Source organism: Lissotriton vulgaris, unplaced genomic scaffold (genome assembly GCF_964263255.1).
Source record: "Lissotriton vulgaris unplaced genomic scaffold, aLisVul1.2 SCAFFOLD_2264, whole genome shotgun sequence".
NCBI classification, from domain to species: Eukaryota; Metazoa; Chordata; class Amphibia; order Caudata; family Salamandridae; genus Lissotriton; species Lissotriton vulgaris.
In genome coordinates, this window is record NW_028254859.1 from 178,324 (window position 1) to 194,854 (window position 16,531).

The window sequence follows — 16,531 nt, forward strand, 5'->3', positions numbered from 1 at the left end:
CTTATTCTATACCATCTTAGGCAAGGCTTAATTAGAGGGCCTAATCAGGAATTCCACCCAACCAGTGATATAATATCACCACAGTTGTATTGTCATAATAATCAAAATTACTTTCTAATCGTTTCCAGCCCCTCAGTAATCTAGAGGAGAATGACTGACTGTCCTTGGATAGTCCAAGCATAGAAAGTATAGATAAGGGAGTTAGTAGGAACCCGGAAAGGAATCACCCTGTGGAGTTGGTTACTAAGCGTGAGCGGCAAATCTGTTCCGCTCGCGGATTTCGTGGATTTTCGGTAAATCCGCAATCCGCGAACTCCCGTGAATTTACCGAAAGTCCGCGAATCCGCGAGCGGCGGATTTGGGGGGCAAAAGTTCAAGCCTTCAAGCTTGAAGTTGAACTTGTAACTATTTTAGGATGGCGCCGGCAAGCTGCCAGCGCCATCCTAAAATAGTTACTAAATTAGCTTCAACAGGAAGCACTAATAGATAAAATAAAGCAGGTGCTTGAGCACCTGCTTTATTTTATCTATTAGTGCTTCCTGATGAAGCTAATTTAGTAACTATTTTAGGATGGCGCTGGCAGCTTGCCGGCGCCATCCTAAAATAGTTACAGGATGATGGGCAGGGACCCCTGCGCTCTTCGGTGTGATGGCAAAGTTAATCAGCCCCCCAAAAAATGAGTGTTTTGTCGAGGCTGGGCAGGTGTGCGTTCACCCCATATTTATCGTCGAAAATTAGCTATGATGCTTGATGGAGGCCTTTGCATTATTGACTTTCACAAGCTCAATCCCTGTGCAGTTCCTGTGACCACGAGCTTCTATGATCCGTGCCTGTCCTTTTATACACACAAGAGGCATGTGAACTCGCATATAAGCCTCGCCGGTTTGGCCCTGTCCCTCACACTAGCGATGTGCACCGTTTTCCCGCCCGGCCTTTACCCACTATGATGGACAGGACAGCTCACTCGAGGGACCCCGGTGCTCTTCGGTGTGATGGCAAAGTTAATCAGCCCCCCCAAAAATGTGAGTTTTGTCGAGGCTGGGCAGGTGTGCGTTCTCCCCATATCTATTGTCGAAAATTAGCTATGATGCTTGATGGAGGCCTTTGCATTATTGACTTTCATGAGCTCAATCCCTGTGCAGTTCCTGTGACCACGAGCTTCTCTGATCCGTGTCTGTCCTTTTATACACACAAGAGGCATGTGAACTCGCATATAAGCCTCGCCCGTTTGGCCCTGCCCCTCACACTAGCGATGTGCACCGTTTTCCCGCCCGGCCTTTACCCACACAATCCTCAAAATCCACGAATCCGCAAATTTGCGGATTTTGCGGATCGCGAATTCGCAAATCTGCAAATTCGCGAATTGCGAATTCGCAAAATTTGCCCATGCTTATTGGTTACTGCGGAAATGGCTAGTGTTAATGATAAGGTGTATACACCTGATGTACAGCTGGATGGCTGTGACCAATCCCTGAACAGTGTCCGTTCTGCTGACACAGGTGCAGGTATTGGAAGAGTGAAACAAGATAGAGGAGTCTTAATAGCCACCTGGAATATTGCCGGACTGACCAAAAAGAGGGAAATGCTAAGGTTGGACAGACTTTCTCAAATCACATGACATCATCTGTTTACAGGAGACATGAACTGTTAGTTTTGAGGGGTTTGTTCCTTATGAACTGCCGGCCCTAAGGTCAGGGGCAGGTAGAGCTAAGGGGGGACTTCTTACTTTGATATCAATTAATTTGAGTATGATGATAAAAAAGCATATTAATATTGGCTGTCACTCTCAGGTACTATGGCTGCACCAAAAGCATGTTCGAGACGTTCTGTTCTTTTAATTCATTTTTATAATAATCTGTTTGATAATTCCCGGTTTAAGGTTGTCCTGGAACTAGAAAATGCAATTGCTAATTTTAATATGGGCAAGTTGGCTGCGTATGATATAATTTGGGTGGGAGACTTTAACATCGCCACCTGCCCACTTTCTAATACCAGGGTATGTGGGGTAAGAAATGATTTAGGAGTTGATGGAATTCATTTCCCCCACAATATTTATGAGGAATCACTTAATACTTTCATGGCAAATTATGACCTAGAAATTATACCATGTGCAAGGGATGGAATGGGTAATGTGGTTCCCACTTTCACTGAAAGGAATGCCAATACTACTATCAACCATGTATTGATGTTGGTTAACATTACCCCTAAGTGTTCTACCCCCTGGATAGAAGAATATATGCTTAGCGACCATAACTGCATTATAATGCGAGTAGATATCTGGGAAACCAAGACCGATAAAAATCCGGTAATTGTTGATCATATTGTACCTATTCGACCGAACGGGGTAAGAATTAAATGGAAAGGAGTTAACCCGGAAAAAACGATGGGTAATATTATTAGAGGTAGTTACCCAGAGATAATTGAGAACTTGGATGATAATAGCTCTCCCTCATGGATTTTAATGAATTTTAATAAAATTAATTATAATATTAACTCTATTCTAACCATAGCCTCAAATAAGGAATTTACAGCGAACAAGGGCTGGTTTAATCATGCCTGCACACATTCACTTACCCTGTTAAAACAGGCACTGGCATGTAAGCCCAGGGACATGTTGCTGGTTAAGAAGTTAAGGTTAGAATATAAAGAAGTTCTTAAAATAAGGAAGAGAGAACTACAACAGGAGGCCTGGGATAAGCTACACCAGGCCGCGGATACCTCCGACTGCCAATTATGCTGGGCTACAGTGAACTCCCCTTTTTTTTAAAAATGAGGCTATGCCTGAAAGGTCTTCTAATGTGAATAGTGAGACATGGGTTGCCCATTTTTCAAGTATCTTTAAAACAGAAACTCCCTATAATACCACTGAATCAGCCACCTGGCCAAGTATACCCTAAATATTACCTTGGAGGAAGTGGTAGAAGGTATCAGGAGCAGCAAGGGAGGTAAGGCCCCAGGCCCAGATGGGGTCCCTGTTGGCGTATATAAAGCATTACCAGCCCTGTGGGGCCCTTTCCTGAACAAGGTATTTAATATAGCTGTCCTGGAAGGTCCACCTGCTACTTGGGGAGAATCAACAATAATTCCAATTTATAAAAAAGGGTCAAAATCGGATCCGAAAAATTACCGACCGATTTCGCTATTAGATTCCTCTATAAAGATAATGAGTAGGATTCTACTGGTAAGATTAGAAGAATGGGCAGATGATAATCGGATTTTAGCTGAATCACAATACGGTTTTAGAAAAGGGAGAGGTACCCTTGAACAATGTATTAACTTAAGACTTACTCATAGGAAAATATACCCGCGCTAAGCAAGGGTCACTTTACCTGTGCTTTGCTGACCTCAGCAGCGCCTTCGATTTAGTGGACCATTCCATCTTATGGCCAACCTTATTAGAACTTTGAGCCCCGGAGCCTATAATTTTCTTCCTGGCCAGGCTTTATGAAAGACTTTTAACATCTGTTCGGTTTGGCCAGGGAGGAGAATGTACTCCCAAATTTAGGGTAAGATGTGGTATCCGGCAGGGATGTGTCTTGGCCCCTTTATTATTTACACTCTTTATAAATGGGGTAGACTCAATCCTAAAACCGGTTAAATCGGATGCACCCCAGGCGAATGGAATAGATGTCCCAGTGCTGCTATATGTGGATGACGCCGTTCTCTTATCTAGAATCCCATTAGGGCTGCAGCGTCTCATAGATGTATTTGTCGATTTCATGACTGGAAGAAAAATGGTGATTAATAAGAGCAAAACCTACGCTATGGTATGTGGCCAAAATAAGAAAACATGTAAACCCTTTTTTATAGAAGGTTAGAAGATTGAGACTCTGTTATCTAGGGATAACATTTGCCGGGAATGGTTCATGGACACAAGAAAAGTTAAACGTTCAAGCCAAAATGTCTAAAAGCTCACATTGTGTGTTTAGATTTGCAGCAAAATTGGGTGACCGACGAATAAAGGACATGTTACACATATATTTGTCCAGAAGCACATCCATTGCACTATATGGTGCGGGGGTATGGGGTCACGGCTGCAATAAACAACTACAAATAGTGAATTTTTTTTTTAAAAATCGACTTAGCTTACCAATCTCGGCATCAACCGAACTTATCCACAGGGGCGTAGGCATTAGCTACCTGTCGGATAAAATAGCGCTTAAGCCTCTACTGACCTGGAGACTAATATGGTGTAAGGAGGAGACAGCATTTAATAGATTAATTATTGGAGGCGTGGCTTGGACGTCGATGCAGACGGGTGTCTGAGTCCGGGACCTCCTCCAACCTGAAATAAATAACGGCGAAACGTGCACTTTCAAGATTCCCGGAAGATCAACAGAATACAGAAATGGATGTCTAAACATCCAAGGAACAGATCGGTGTGACGGCAGAGGACAAACTTGCACCTCAAGACTCGAAAAACCGAAGGAAGCGAAGTGGTGCGGTGAAGGAGTGGAAACAAGATGGCGGCCCCCCGTTAAACAGTAAACAGAAGATCGGAGGAACGGGAGTAGACTGTCTCGGCATCGCGGAAGCGCGAAGGTGAGAGCGGAGCACAGAGCAAGCAAGCGCCTGACCGGCACCCACCCCTCCCTCCCTATATGTGGAAATTTTTAATTCGCCAAAAAAAAAAAAAAAAAGAGACTGGAAGCAACAGTAGCTGGGAAGCGGAAGGAACAGAAAGCGAAACTGTACGCTGGGGGCCGCGATTTTCTGCTCACGCGCGAAACGCACCGATGTCACCGTTATAGCGCTGCAGGCAACAAAGACTCAAGCGGGAAAGTAGCGGAGAAGCGCTGGCAAACTGCGCCAATCTAGACAAACGACCACATGGGACACGCTCTCTCAGATAGAGAACTGTAAACGGAACACCGCGGAGTCACTGAGGAGGCCGCCAATTTGAGGCCACTCTGCGAGCATCGAAGGAGCTTCGAAGTAGGCAACAACAGTACCCTGGCGCCCACGCAAAGCGACCAGACAAACACAATGGAGGGCAAAAGAGTCATCTGAGGAAAGAGGCACAAAGAGAAGGGCCTAAGAGATTCGACAACTGTAGCAGAGCGGAACCAATCGCACTCACAGAGAACACCGCCATCTTAAGAAAGCGAAACCTACCACCTACCACGCAAACACGAAGGCATTACAAAGGAGAACGGCTCAGCGGCACCAACACGAAGGGAGTTGCTGGGAAACACAGAGAGGCAGCCGAAACACTCCCTCAATCTAGCCCCACATAAAAGAATCTAATTGGAGCCGCTTGCTGGATGTTATGTGAGCACGGCAGCATCAGGCTACCTGAAGACTCGGCAGGCACAGCTAGAGGGCGGTCCACACCCTGTACACCACAAGCTCAACAGAGAAACAACACAGAGACACAGAAATAGGAGGAACTGGCGGGGGCAAAGACCAGAACCAGGTGCATTCGCGAGCCCAGCAGGTTCCGTCTGGAAACTCTAGCACCAGCAGGGAAGAGAGCGGGAGTATCCAACCTGCACAAAGAAAGTCGCCTACACGCTTATCTAGTCAGCAGAGGAGTCCAAGGAATGGCAAGCCAAGAGGGTAAAGCCAGCAACGAGCCTAAGAAGAGGAAAGACACGCCGGACTCACCGGCAAAAACAAAGACTGACTTCAAAAATGAAATCACGCTAGAAACGCTGCTGAGAAAGATAAATGAAGGAAACGACCTTGCCAAAGCGACTAAGCAGACCATAGACAACATGCAATTAGAGCTAGCCGGAATCAGAGCAGATCAAAGCAAGACAAACAGCAGGATTGACGCGGCGGAGAAAAGGATAAGCGACATTGAAGATGCTTGCTCCCGGGCCCACAGACAGCTGGCAGGCGTCTCCAAAAAATCAACCATCATGGAAAAACAACTAGCGGAACAGGAAGACCACCTCAGAAGAAACAACATAAGGCTCCTGGGAGTCCCGGAAGGGGCGGAAGACAAACCCGGATCCTGCGCGGCACTAGTGGAGGTGCTGATACCTGAGATTACCGGTATCAAATTCAACAGACAGTTCGAAGTAGACAAAGCCTATAGGGTGCCGGCCTTCAAACCTAAACAAGGCCAAGGACCAAGGCCCATTATACTCAAACCATTAAGAGCTAACCATACTGTAGCAATCTTCGCAACAGCAAGGAAAGGCCAGAACCTCACATGGAATGGGAACAAGCTCATAATAACACAAGACTACTCCAAACATACGATAGACATCAGGAAAGGATTCCTAGCCCTCAGAGACAGGCTTCGCAAAAATAACATATCATTCACCTTCGCAGGGCCTGCTAAACTGAAGATCACAGACAGATGGCGCACACAAACATTTGAAGACCCGAACGACCTGAAGAAATACCTACAAGGACCACCAACGGAAGAAATGGACGCCCAAAACACCAGCCCGGGAAAGAGAAGAGCCTCCACAGGAAGCAATGAGGGAGCCAGCGGAACAAACAACTGAATAAGACAATAGACCGAACTTTAAGCTCACGAACTTGACAACCGATCTACCTCAGAGAGACTACAACTACCTTGAACACTTATACCTCAACCGTAGTGCGGAACGGAACTTGATGAGGCCACTAAAGCCCATATCCTTTTTCTTTTTCTGAACATATTTCAGTGCAATTGATGCAATCTCAGGACGGAGGGGGGGAGGAACTTCGATGTCGCACGTTCGACAGACAGAACATGGAGGGTGGGGGGAGGAGCGGGAGGGGGGCAGGGCAGGGGGGTGCTCCGGGCAAGTACAGTTTCTCAACCTTTCTATCTTTCCTACTTTCTCTCTTTCAGCCTCAATCTACGAGGCATCACACTACACCCTAGGCAGGGAGGGCAGGGAACAGAGTCGGGGGGAGGTTTCGACCAGGCAAACGAAAAATCAAACACAGAGAAGGCAAGACGCAAGACAGAAGAGTGAGTCATACGTCACCACAAACCACCGAAATACAGGCGCTACAGACGGGTTAGGATGACAACATTAGGACACACACAAGCCTCTGCAGAACTAAAAATCGTATCGCTTAATGTCAAAGGACTCAACCACCCAGTCAAACGCAGGAAAGTGATCGATTATCTAACAAAACTTAAGAGTGACATATGCGTCCTCCAGGAGACGAAACTCTCAGCAGAAGACGCATCACGACTGAGAGCGAACTGGATAGCAGACCAGGCTTGCTCGCCCGCTATACACAAAAAGAGGGGGGTGATCACCCTAGTAAACAAAAAATCCAGACTAACAATCCAAGAAACCTACACAGACGAGGATGGTAGGCTACTGATAACCACCCTAAGGAGGGGAGACGAGACGATACATGTAGCAAACATCTACGACCCCAATTTGAACGACAAAGAATTCTGGGAGGGGGTGGAGAAGAAACTAGAGAACGTCCCACAACACGAACTTGTAGTGGTCGCTGGGGACTTTAATCAGGTTATGGATGACACTATCGACAGGCACTCAAGCAAACCACGCCCAAGCACTCAAACATCGAACACACTAAAAAATCTGTGCGGCAAACTCCAACTCAGAGACCCCTGGAGACTACAACATCCAGACACAAGGGACTACACCTTCTACTCCCACCCACACAACTCATACAGCAGGATAGATTACATCCTTGTGTCAGCAGACCCCACACACCTAACCGATCAAACAGAAATATCAGCGATAACTATCTCAGACCATGCACACATAAGCCTAACACTAAGAGGGAGACACAGTGAGAAAGGCAGTGGTAGATGGAGAATGAATAGCGATATTCTCAAACAACCCGAGAACGTGAAGGAGATTGAGGGGGCTATTACAGAGTACCTCAAATTCAACGACACCCCAGACACAAACAGAGGAGTGATGTGGGACGCGCTAAAGGCTACACTGAGAGAGAGGCTCATAAGCATCAAGGCCAGAATGAACAAAGAAAGAAACAAAAAGATAGCTGAACTTGAAAAGCAGATAACTGAACTCGAAAGAGGGCACATAGCAAATCTCAAAGACAGCAACACACTGACAGAGCTAGCTAAAAAGAAATATGAGCTGAACAGAATCCTTAGCGAAAGGGCAGGAGCATGGATCAACAAATATAAAGCCATCAACCTATGCTCGGCGAACAAAGCAGGCAAGGCATTAGCCTCCTACCTCAAATGCAAACAGAGACAACACGTAGTCGCCGCGATAACCGACAATTACTCTAAATCACGAACAGCCAATAGGGAGATCCTAGAGGTCTTCAGGAAATTTTATGAGGAACTCTACAAGACAGACACCAACCTCAAACAAGACGGGGGCTGACCTCCTAGACAAACTTGAGTTGCCAAATAAATGTGGACTGTATGATTTACGCGAAGGTACTAGCGATGAGACTAAACACTTACCTACCAAACCTAATTCACACCTCACAGGTTGGATACATAAAGAACAGGTTATCCAACAACAACACTAGACTACTATGCCACCTAATTGATAGCGCATCCAAAACAACCAACCCGGCTGTAATGATAGCTTTAGACGCCGAGAAGGCCTTTGATAGAGTATCCTGGCCCTTCCTTGACAACTGCATGGAAAAATTTGGCCTAGGAGATCAATATAGGAAGATGGTAATGGCACTATACAACGAACCAAAAGCCAGGGTAGTAGTAAATGGAACCACGTCAGACCCACTCACACTAGGCAGAGGTACTAGACAAGGATGCCCACTCTCACCAGCCCTCTTCCTTCTAGCCATAGAGCCACTACTAACCATGATTAGGACTAACACACAAATTAAGGGAATCCCAATACAGGATTCAGCGGTCAAGCTGGCTGCTTACGCGGATGACATATTGATCATAACAGAAGAACCAGATACATCCATAGCGACACTAATGTCCACCATTGAAGAATATGCACTAGTCTCAGGCTACAAGCTTAACAAAGACAAGTCAGAATGCAAGCCATTAAACATCCACACCGCGAAAACATCCCTAGGTAATTCAGGGCTGACGGTGCAAACAAAATATCTAAAATACCTTGGCCTATATTTCGGAAGGGACCTAAAGTCGACCCTAGACCACAATGAGAGCAGACTCCTCAAGAAGGTGAAAGAACGCATAGATACTTGGTCTCCCAGGTTCATTAGCTGGTGGGGTAGAATAGAATCGGTGAAAATGATGCTAACACCCATAGTCAACTACATGCTCAGCATGCTACCACTCACGCCGACGAACGACTTCCACAAACAATTAGACAAATTGCTCAACAACTTCATATGGAGGGGAAAATAGCCAAGAATAAGCCTCCTGAAGCTTAGGCTAAGCAAGAATTTGGGTGGCCTGAATCTCACTAACTTTAAAATATTCCACACCGCTTGCCTAGCCAGACAGGGTATCCACTGGGTGTCCCCAAGCCACGATTACCGGCCCGGCTGGCTGTCCGTGGAGAGAGCACTAATAGGAGGTCTAGACCCAATAGCAATGTTGACTGCGAACAAACACCACCAAGCCAATAACACGATCCTGAAGAACACTAAGACCGCACTACTCAGGGTAGATAAAAAGCTAGAACACAGCATCAGAAACACTCAATGGGTCTCCCTATGGCACAACACGAAGCTCAAATACAGAGACAGAACACTAAACATGAAGGAATGGCATAAACGAGGGGTCTCTACACCACAACAACTAATGAAAGGAGGCCAACCCCTCTCTTTCGACTCACTCAAGAACCAGTACAACCTCCCAGGCCTAGAGTTCTAAGCATTCCTAAAAGTAAATGCCGCAATTACTAAAGCAAACCTCACTAGAACGCCCCCATCCATCCTAGAATACATGTCAAATCTAAACAAGCTAGGACACCAAACAGCCCACCTCTACAAGCTACTTAGCCCCAACACATCGAGTCTGAACAATAAAGCCCTTGTACCCCTGGAAAGGGACACAGGTAGAAGCCTCACGGAAAGGGAGAAGTCAACCATATGGCTATCCGCAACTAGAAACAAGATAACACCACAGCTAGCCCAGAAGAAATACTGGCTGCTGCACAGGGCGTTCTGGACTCCAGCTCGCCTTGCCGCTGCCGGTATTAGGGAAGACGACAGACGCTGTAACTGCCACAAGGAGAAAGGTGACCTAGAACACCTGATCCTACACTGCTCCAAAGTCAGAGTGTTCTGGAGCAGAATCAGGCAATTCATATCTGACGTGACAGGCCAACCACTACAAGGCAGCATCAACGAAATCACAGTGTCAGCAATAGCTCCAACCCCCACAGCAAAAAAGGACAAAGACCTGATAGACCTCCTCCTAACAGCAGCCGTTAAAATTATCCTCACAAACTGGAAGGACACCAGGAAAGCCACCTTCAAAGGCTGGATAAACTGGATCACCTTCTTAAGAGGAGCGGACAACATAGCCTCACACCACTCACCATGCCACCACTCCGGAGGGGGGATGTGGAACGCACTGGATGAACACTTGATCACCCTCAAACCCCCGTAAACACCCAAACCCCCAATAGCGGAAGCCAGCAAAGTACCTAACAAATTATACAATCGCCAACACCACCCCCCAGCCAGGGCCTCTTTTCTTTTTTTTCTCTTTCTCTCTTTTCTTCATTTCTACACAAAAATCCGAGAATGAGGGTACGGAAATAAGTAACCTTTGTACAACACAGCCCAGCGCGCAGGGGCGACACCACTGCTGGACATCAAGCTGTATTACCCTCGATGTACCGAAATGAGACACAGAAACTGTACTGTATGTATATATAAACATCTGCTTAATAAAAAATTGTGAAATCAAAAAAAAAAAATAGATTAATTATTCAATTTAATGATATTTTTAATTTAAATATCAAGGATGACCCTGCTGCAATACTAGAATTGACGAAATTAGAAATTAAGAACTTGTTCTTATCCAATAGAAATAGGGGGAACAATAGTACCATCAAACATCTAACTACCTGTCAATTCTATTCTCGATACTCAGATGCAGTAGGTTTTCAAACTTATCTGAGCCTGGTAACCAGAGCGTCCCATAGATACGTCCTTACTAGGTTGAGATTCGGGCTCGTGCACCATCTGGTAGCCTTTCCACGGATAAAAGAATACCCAGCCTCCTCATGTCCATGTGATGGTCACACCAAACAAACGGCCACATGCATCAACCTATTTAGGAAGTGCAAACGGTGCGAATTGGTAAATTCGGACGTTTGCGATTCCTAAATAAGTTTTTGGGATGCATCATGCATTTTTGTGAAATTCGCTATTTATAGCGATTTCCAAAAATGCAATTGCTTTTAAGGAATCGCAAATTTGCGATTCCTTAAAAGCAATGCATGATTGTGTTTCAAATTGCGAATTCGCAATTAGGGGGTGCAAATTACCACGAGGGTGAACCTTGTGGTAATTTGCGAAAATGTATTAAAATGCTCAAAATTGCATTTTATAACACTGTCATGTTACAGACACACATGTCCTTAGGACATGTGTGTGTGAAACATGCACTTCAAAATACATTTCAGGGGTGCAGGGGGGGGGGTCCTTTGGATTAACATTTTGCGAATCGCGAATTGAAATTCGCAAAATGTCAATGCCTTCCCATTGATTCCTATGGGCCTTTTGGCCCATAGGAATCAATGGGAATTGCGAAATCGCAAATTAGAATTCGCATAATATTTGCGATTCGGTAAAAAATTTCGATTTTTACAGAATCGCAAATATTATGCGATTTAAATCATGCATCCCATTTTGCGATTCCTTATTTGCGATTCCCTAAAAATCGCAAATAAGGAATCGCAAAACCTTACTTTGATGCATGTGGGGGAAAGTACTTTGCACTTCCTCCTAGTCTGTGAATTGTTCAGGAATCTCCGAGTAGCTTTTCTAAAACCTTTATTTTTAAAATACCGTACTTTTACAATCGATGCTGCTATGAGGTTAATTGTCTCAATGAAGGAAATGGATGTATGTTTTTTACAGCAACGTTTCTCCTTAAATCCGTTGAAGCAAGGAAAAGCATGATGTTTTAATTGTACCCCGTTTTTATTGATGTATTTTTCTATAACCGAATAATGCCTGGAATGAATTTTATGCAATTTTATCCGATGATGTATTTGTATCTGCTTTTATGGTTATGTTTAATGACCCGAATAAAGCTCATTGAAATTTAAAATATCTGTTTGAGCATAAGTGGTCGTGTGTTTTGAATATTGTTTTGAAGTTCAAATTATAGAAACTGCTGAAGCCAGGATGCCCAGCTACTAGTTGTAATTCAGTGGGGGTCTGCTAAAATCAAAAAGTTAAGAACGATTTTTGTAACCATTTCAGACTAAGAACGGAGACAACAAAAACGTTTAGGGCAGGTGCTCACGGACCTCGCTGACAGATGCAGGCCAACTTCATTCATCATGGTATTCAAAAATCAGTGCTTGCTTTTAGGAAAGAGGCAGGGAATCACGTGACTGACCAGGGGTAGACGTGAGGTGAATGGGCGTGCTAAGATCAGGGAGTAAACATGAGGGGAAAGCGCTCTAAGGCAAGGGGGTAAACGTGAGGCGAGCGGGCGTCAGGGGAATGCCCTGCTCGAGACGGGACTTGGCTCTCTCACCTTGCTGGTGTGACGCGTGGGGGCCGGGGGTCGTCTGCGGGCTCTCACGCAGCTCTCCTTTCGTGCTACGCCCCCGGGCTCGGATGCAGCCGGGTGTTCACAGCCCGGGTTGCTCTCCGTCGGCTGCTCTCGCTTGCAGTGTAAGCAGAAGCTTTGCAGTCACTGGTTAATGTCCCCTGGCTCCCGCGCCGCGGGGCATGGCGGGCGGGCCGCGCCCTCTTCTGGGTATCAAGGGCACGTTTGCGGGAGGTCTCTGGGAAGGGGACTGTTCCGCTATTTTGTTAATTAAGAAGCAATATTTAAAGAGGGGACATCCTGTTCTTTTGATATATTCGAGAATGTTTACATGCCACTCTGAAGTCGACTCACTTCACTCTGACCTTAGTACAGACAACCCATCACCGCTATTATTAGAAACCTGACGTTCTGTTGGTGGTGGGGATTTAATTTGCCTTGTGCGGACTGACACCAAAGTCAACAAGCAAAAGCCTCACTCTAACTGGCCTTGAAATGTCTGGACCCTGCACCCCTTCATTCTTTTATTTTCTAACACATATTATGGATTTTTCCCATTATAAATGTACAGCATCTTCTTCTAAGATCACTCATGGGCAGGTCTTTGGCTTGGAGTAGCCGTTGTCTGTCCACCGCTGTGCGGGTGCCGGGTACAAAGCTTGCTTCATGGTGGCCAGTTCTATCGGTCTGTAGTGGTATATGTCTTCCACACTGCAGGTTCCTGCCCCTCAAGGGCAAAAGTCCTTGAAAGGCTTTGAAAGGTGACCTTCATAACCCAGTCTGAATCTTTCCCGGCCACCCCCTTTCATTAGTTTCCTGGAGCGGGCAATCTGCCACTAGGCATGGGGTTCACTCTAAGTCTGCCCCCAGCCACCTCACCAGATCGACCACATTTTGAGTAGTTTTGGTTCCTATAATTGAACAGAAGAAAGAAGAGAGAAGCGGATGCTCAGAACGCTAGCAAAGCACGCATCCACCCAACCCTAGTAATACGTCTAAATCAGGGATACCGGGAAAGCTGGATATGGTGGGTTGCCTTTGGTTCTCCTATCAACGGCCCACTTCTCTGGCAGCACTGAGAGGGAAATGTGCCGCTAGCAGAGAACTGGTGATTTACAGGAAGTGGACACTGCCAATGAACCCACCTGCTAGCGGAGACACCAAGATAACCACACTCGGGAAGACTGGTTCGGCAGTGGAGTGGCCGAAGTTGGACAAGTGTTGTGGAGCAGCAGAGGACCCAGTAGCAGGCCGGAGGGATCTGTGAAGCTGTCTGACTAATACTGGGCTGAAAGAAACAGTGCAGTAGCAACCAAAGGAAACATCGTGATCCCCACACCTTCATCTGTGCCGCTTGGACTTGGTGAATGTCTGTGCTCCAGGCACAGTGACATGGGGGCTCCCAGGTGCTATCCAAGCTGTGATCAGGAAACAAAGGGACCCAGAGGCATCGCCCAAGTGGGTATGTGAACAGTAGGTGAGACACTTGGAGCCAGATTTACTAGCCCTTGTGGTTTCCTTGCATCATGCATGGGCTTAAGTTAGATTTGCTAAGCCCTTGTGGTTTCCTTGCATCATGCATGGGCTTAAGTTAGATTTGCTAAGCCATGCAAAGTCACCTTGCGTAGCACTGTGTGGTTTAGGAAATCAGGAGTATCGCAAGGCAGCACCAGTCACTGCCTTGCATTTCTTTGCGTTGGGAAGGCGTTCTATCGATTGAGCATGAGTGTTCCCATGGTTTTTGGCGCTGAAAGAAATTGGGTTGTTAGTTGACTGGGGTGTGAGCCCTGGTCAAGCATCAACCACAATACTTGTCAGCGTGAGGCACAAGCCAACCCTAAACTAACCTGTGCTCGACCCTCTGGTAGCTTGGCAGAGAGCAGTCAGGCTTAACTTAGAGGGTATGTGTGAAGTATTTGTGCAACACTTAAAACAGTAATAAAGTGGAAAACATCACAGCAAGTTAGAATAATAGAGTGATTATTAATAAATAAAACCAGACCAAAATGACTAAATTCCAAATAATAGAACCGGAGATTTGCGATTTCAAAGATTTTTGTGAAAATAGCATCAAAAAGCACAAAGTACCAACTGTGGATATCTGGTCGCACCGGACTGGGACAAAGTTACAAGTTCAGGATGGCCGTGATGGTTTGCGGCCTGGCTACAGGGACCCAGGTAAGCCCGCTGAACAAAATACCTTAAATCTGATTTGTAGAGGGTTGCTAGGATCTGCATCTAAAATGTGTTGTGCAGCCGAAGCAATCAATCAATCATCATTTTTATAGCACAGCTGTGTCACCCCCAAGGTTTCTGTGCGCTAATGGTGCCAGGTCTTCGTCAAAAAGCCAGGTCTTTACTTTCATTCAGAAGTCAACTAGGGAGGGTGCTGTTCGGAGGTGGATGGCAGGTCGATCCAGGTTTTTGGCAGCGATGTAGAGGAAGGAGCAGCCCCTGCTGCGGGTGTGATGGATGCAGGGGTGTGCATAAGGGCAAGAGAGGAGGAGTGCAAGTGCTTTGCGGGTTGATGGAAGTTCAGTCGATCATTGATTCAGGATGGTGTAGAGGTTTGTAGACTTGCATGAGGATCTTGAACTGGCATCTCTTCTGGATGGGGAGCTAGTGAAAGCTTCTGAGGTGGGGGATGATGTGGGTCTGTTTGCGGAGGTCCAGGATGAGTCGAGCTGCATTCTATATGGTCTGGAGTCTTTGGAGGAGCTGCGAGGAGATGCCTGCGTAGAGAGTGTTGCCTTAGTCGAGGCAGCTGGTGACGAGTTCCTGGGTGATGGATTTTCTGGTGTTGACTGGGATCCATATGAAGATTCTGCAGAACAAGTGAAGGGTGTGGAAGCAGGAGGAGGTGACTGCGTTGACTTGTCATTTCACGGTCAGTTTGCCGTCAAGGATGATGCCTAGGTTGCGAGCATGGTCTATAGGTGTGGGTGCTGGTCCAAGTTCTACTGCCACCAGCTATGGTCCCAAACAGGGGTGCTCTTCTCAAAGATCAGTACTTCTATCTTGTTGGAGTTGAGTTTGAAGCAGTTGTCTTTTATCCAGTTGTCTACGTTGGTCATGGCGTGGCAGAAGTTGGTTTTGGCATTAAGGGGTCCTCTGTGAGAGAGAGGATTAGTTGAGAGTCGTCAGCATAGGAGGCTATGTTGAGTCCATGTGATCTGCCAACACCTGAGTGTGGAGGGTCAATCAGATGTTGAACAGGGTGGGGCTAAAGAAAGATCCTTGGGGTATGCTGCATAAGATGTCCTTGGGTTCGGAGGTGAAGGGAGGTAGCCGGATGTGACCTGTAAGGAAAGAAGAGATCCACTTGAAGGCGTTTCGCTGGATGCCGATGCTGTACAGTCTGTCGATGAGGGTTTGGTGGGAGATGGTGTTGAACGCAGCAAAGAGATTGAGGAGGCTCAGGGCCACCGTTTCACTGTGGTCGAGGAGAGATCTGATGTCATCCGTGGCAGTGATCAGTGTGGTCTCAGTGCGATGGTTGGCATTAATCCTGATTGTGGGGCGTCAAGTAGGTGGTTTTGTTCGAGGTGTTTGGTGAGTTGTTGATTGATGTCTTTCTCGAGTACCTAGGCCAGGTAGGGGAGTAGGGAAATAGGTTGATAATTTTTGAGATCGCTGGGGCTGGCGGAAGATTTCCTTTGGAGGGGTCTGACCTCTGCGTGTTTCCAATTGTCCAGGAAGGCTGCAGTAGAGATGGAGGTGTTGGTGATGTGGGTGAGTCAGTGCTAATTGGGATGGTTCCGAGGTTGAAGAGTCGGTGGGACAGGGGTTGGTGGGCGCCCCGGGTGCGGCTGGAAGACATGATGGCCGTGGTGGTATGAGTGGTGAGCAGAGACCAGGTGGTGATAATTCAGCTGGTGTCCATTGGTTGGTTGAGGTTGTTGAGGATGAGAGCCATGGTCTGGGGGTCCAAAT

At 46.4% G+C, this 16,531-nt stretch overlaps 1 protein-coding gene across 1 annotated transcript in view; it reads right to left on the reverse strand.

The window, feature by feature from the left end:
• LOC147659387 (ecto-ADP-ribosyltransferase 5-like) overlaps positions 1–12,732 on the reverse strand; it is a 170,200-nt gene extending 157,468 nt beyond the window's left edge. The window contains exon 1 of the mRNA XM_086951778.1: positions 12,584–12,732. The gene's annotated coding sequence lies outside the window, so the exon portion shown is untranslated. The remainder of the gene's footprint in view (positions 1–12,583) is intronic.
• Between the last annotated feature and the right edge of the window lie 3,799 nt (positions 12,733–16,531).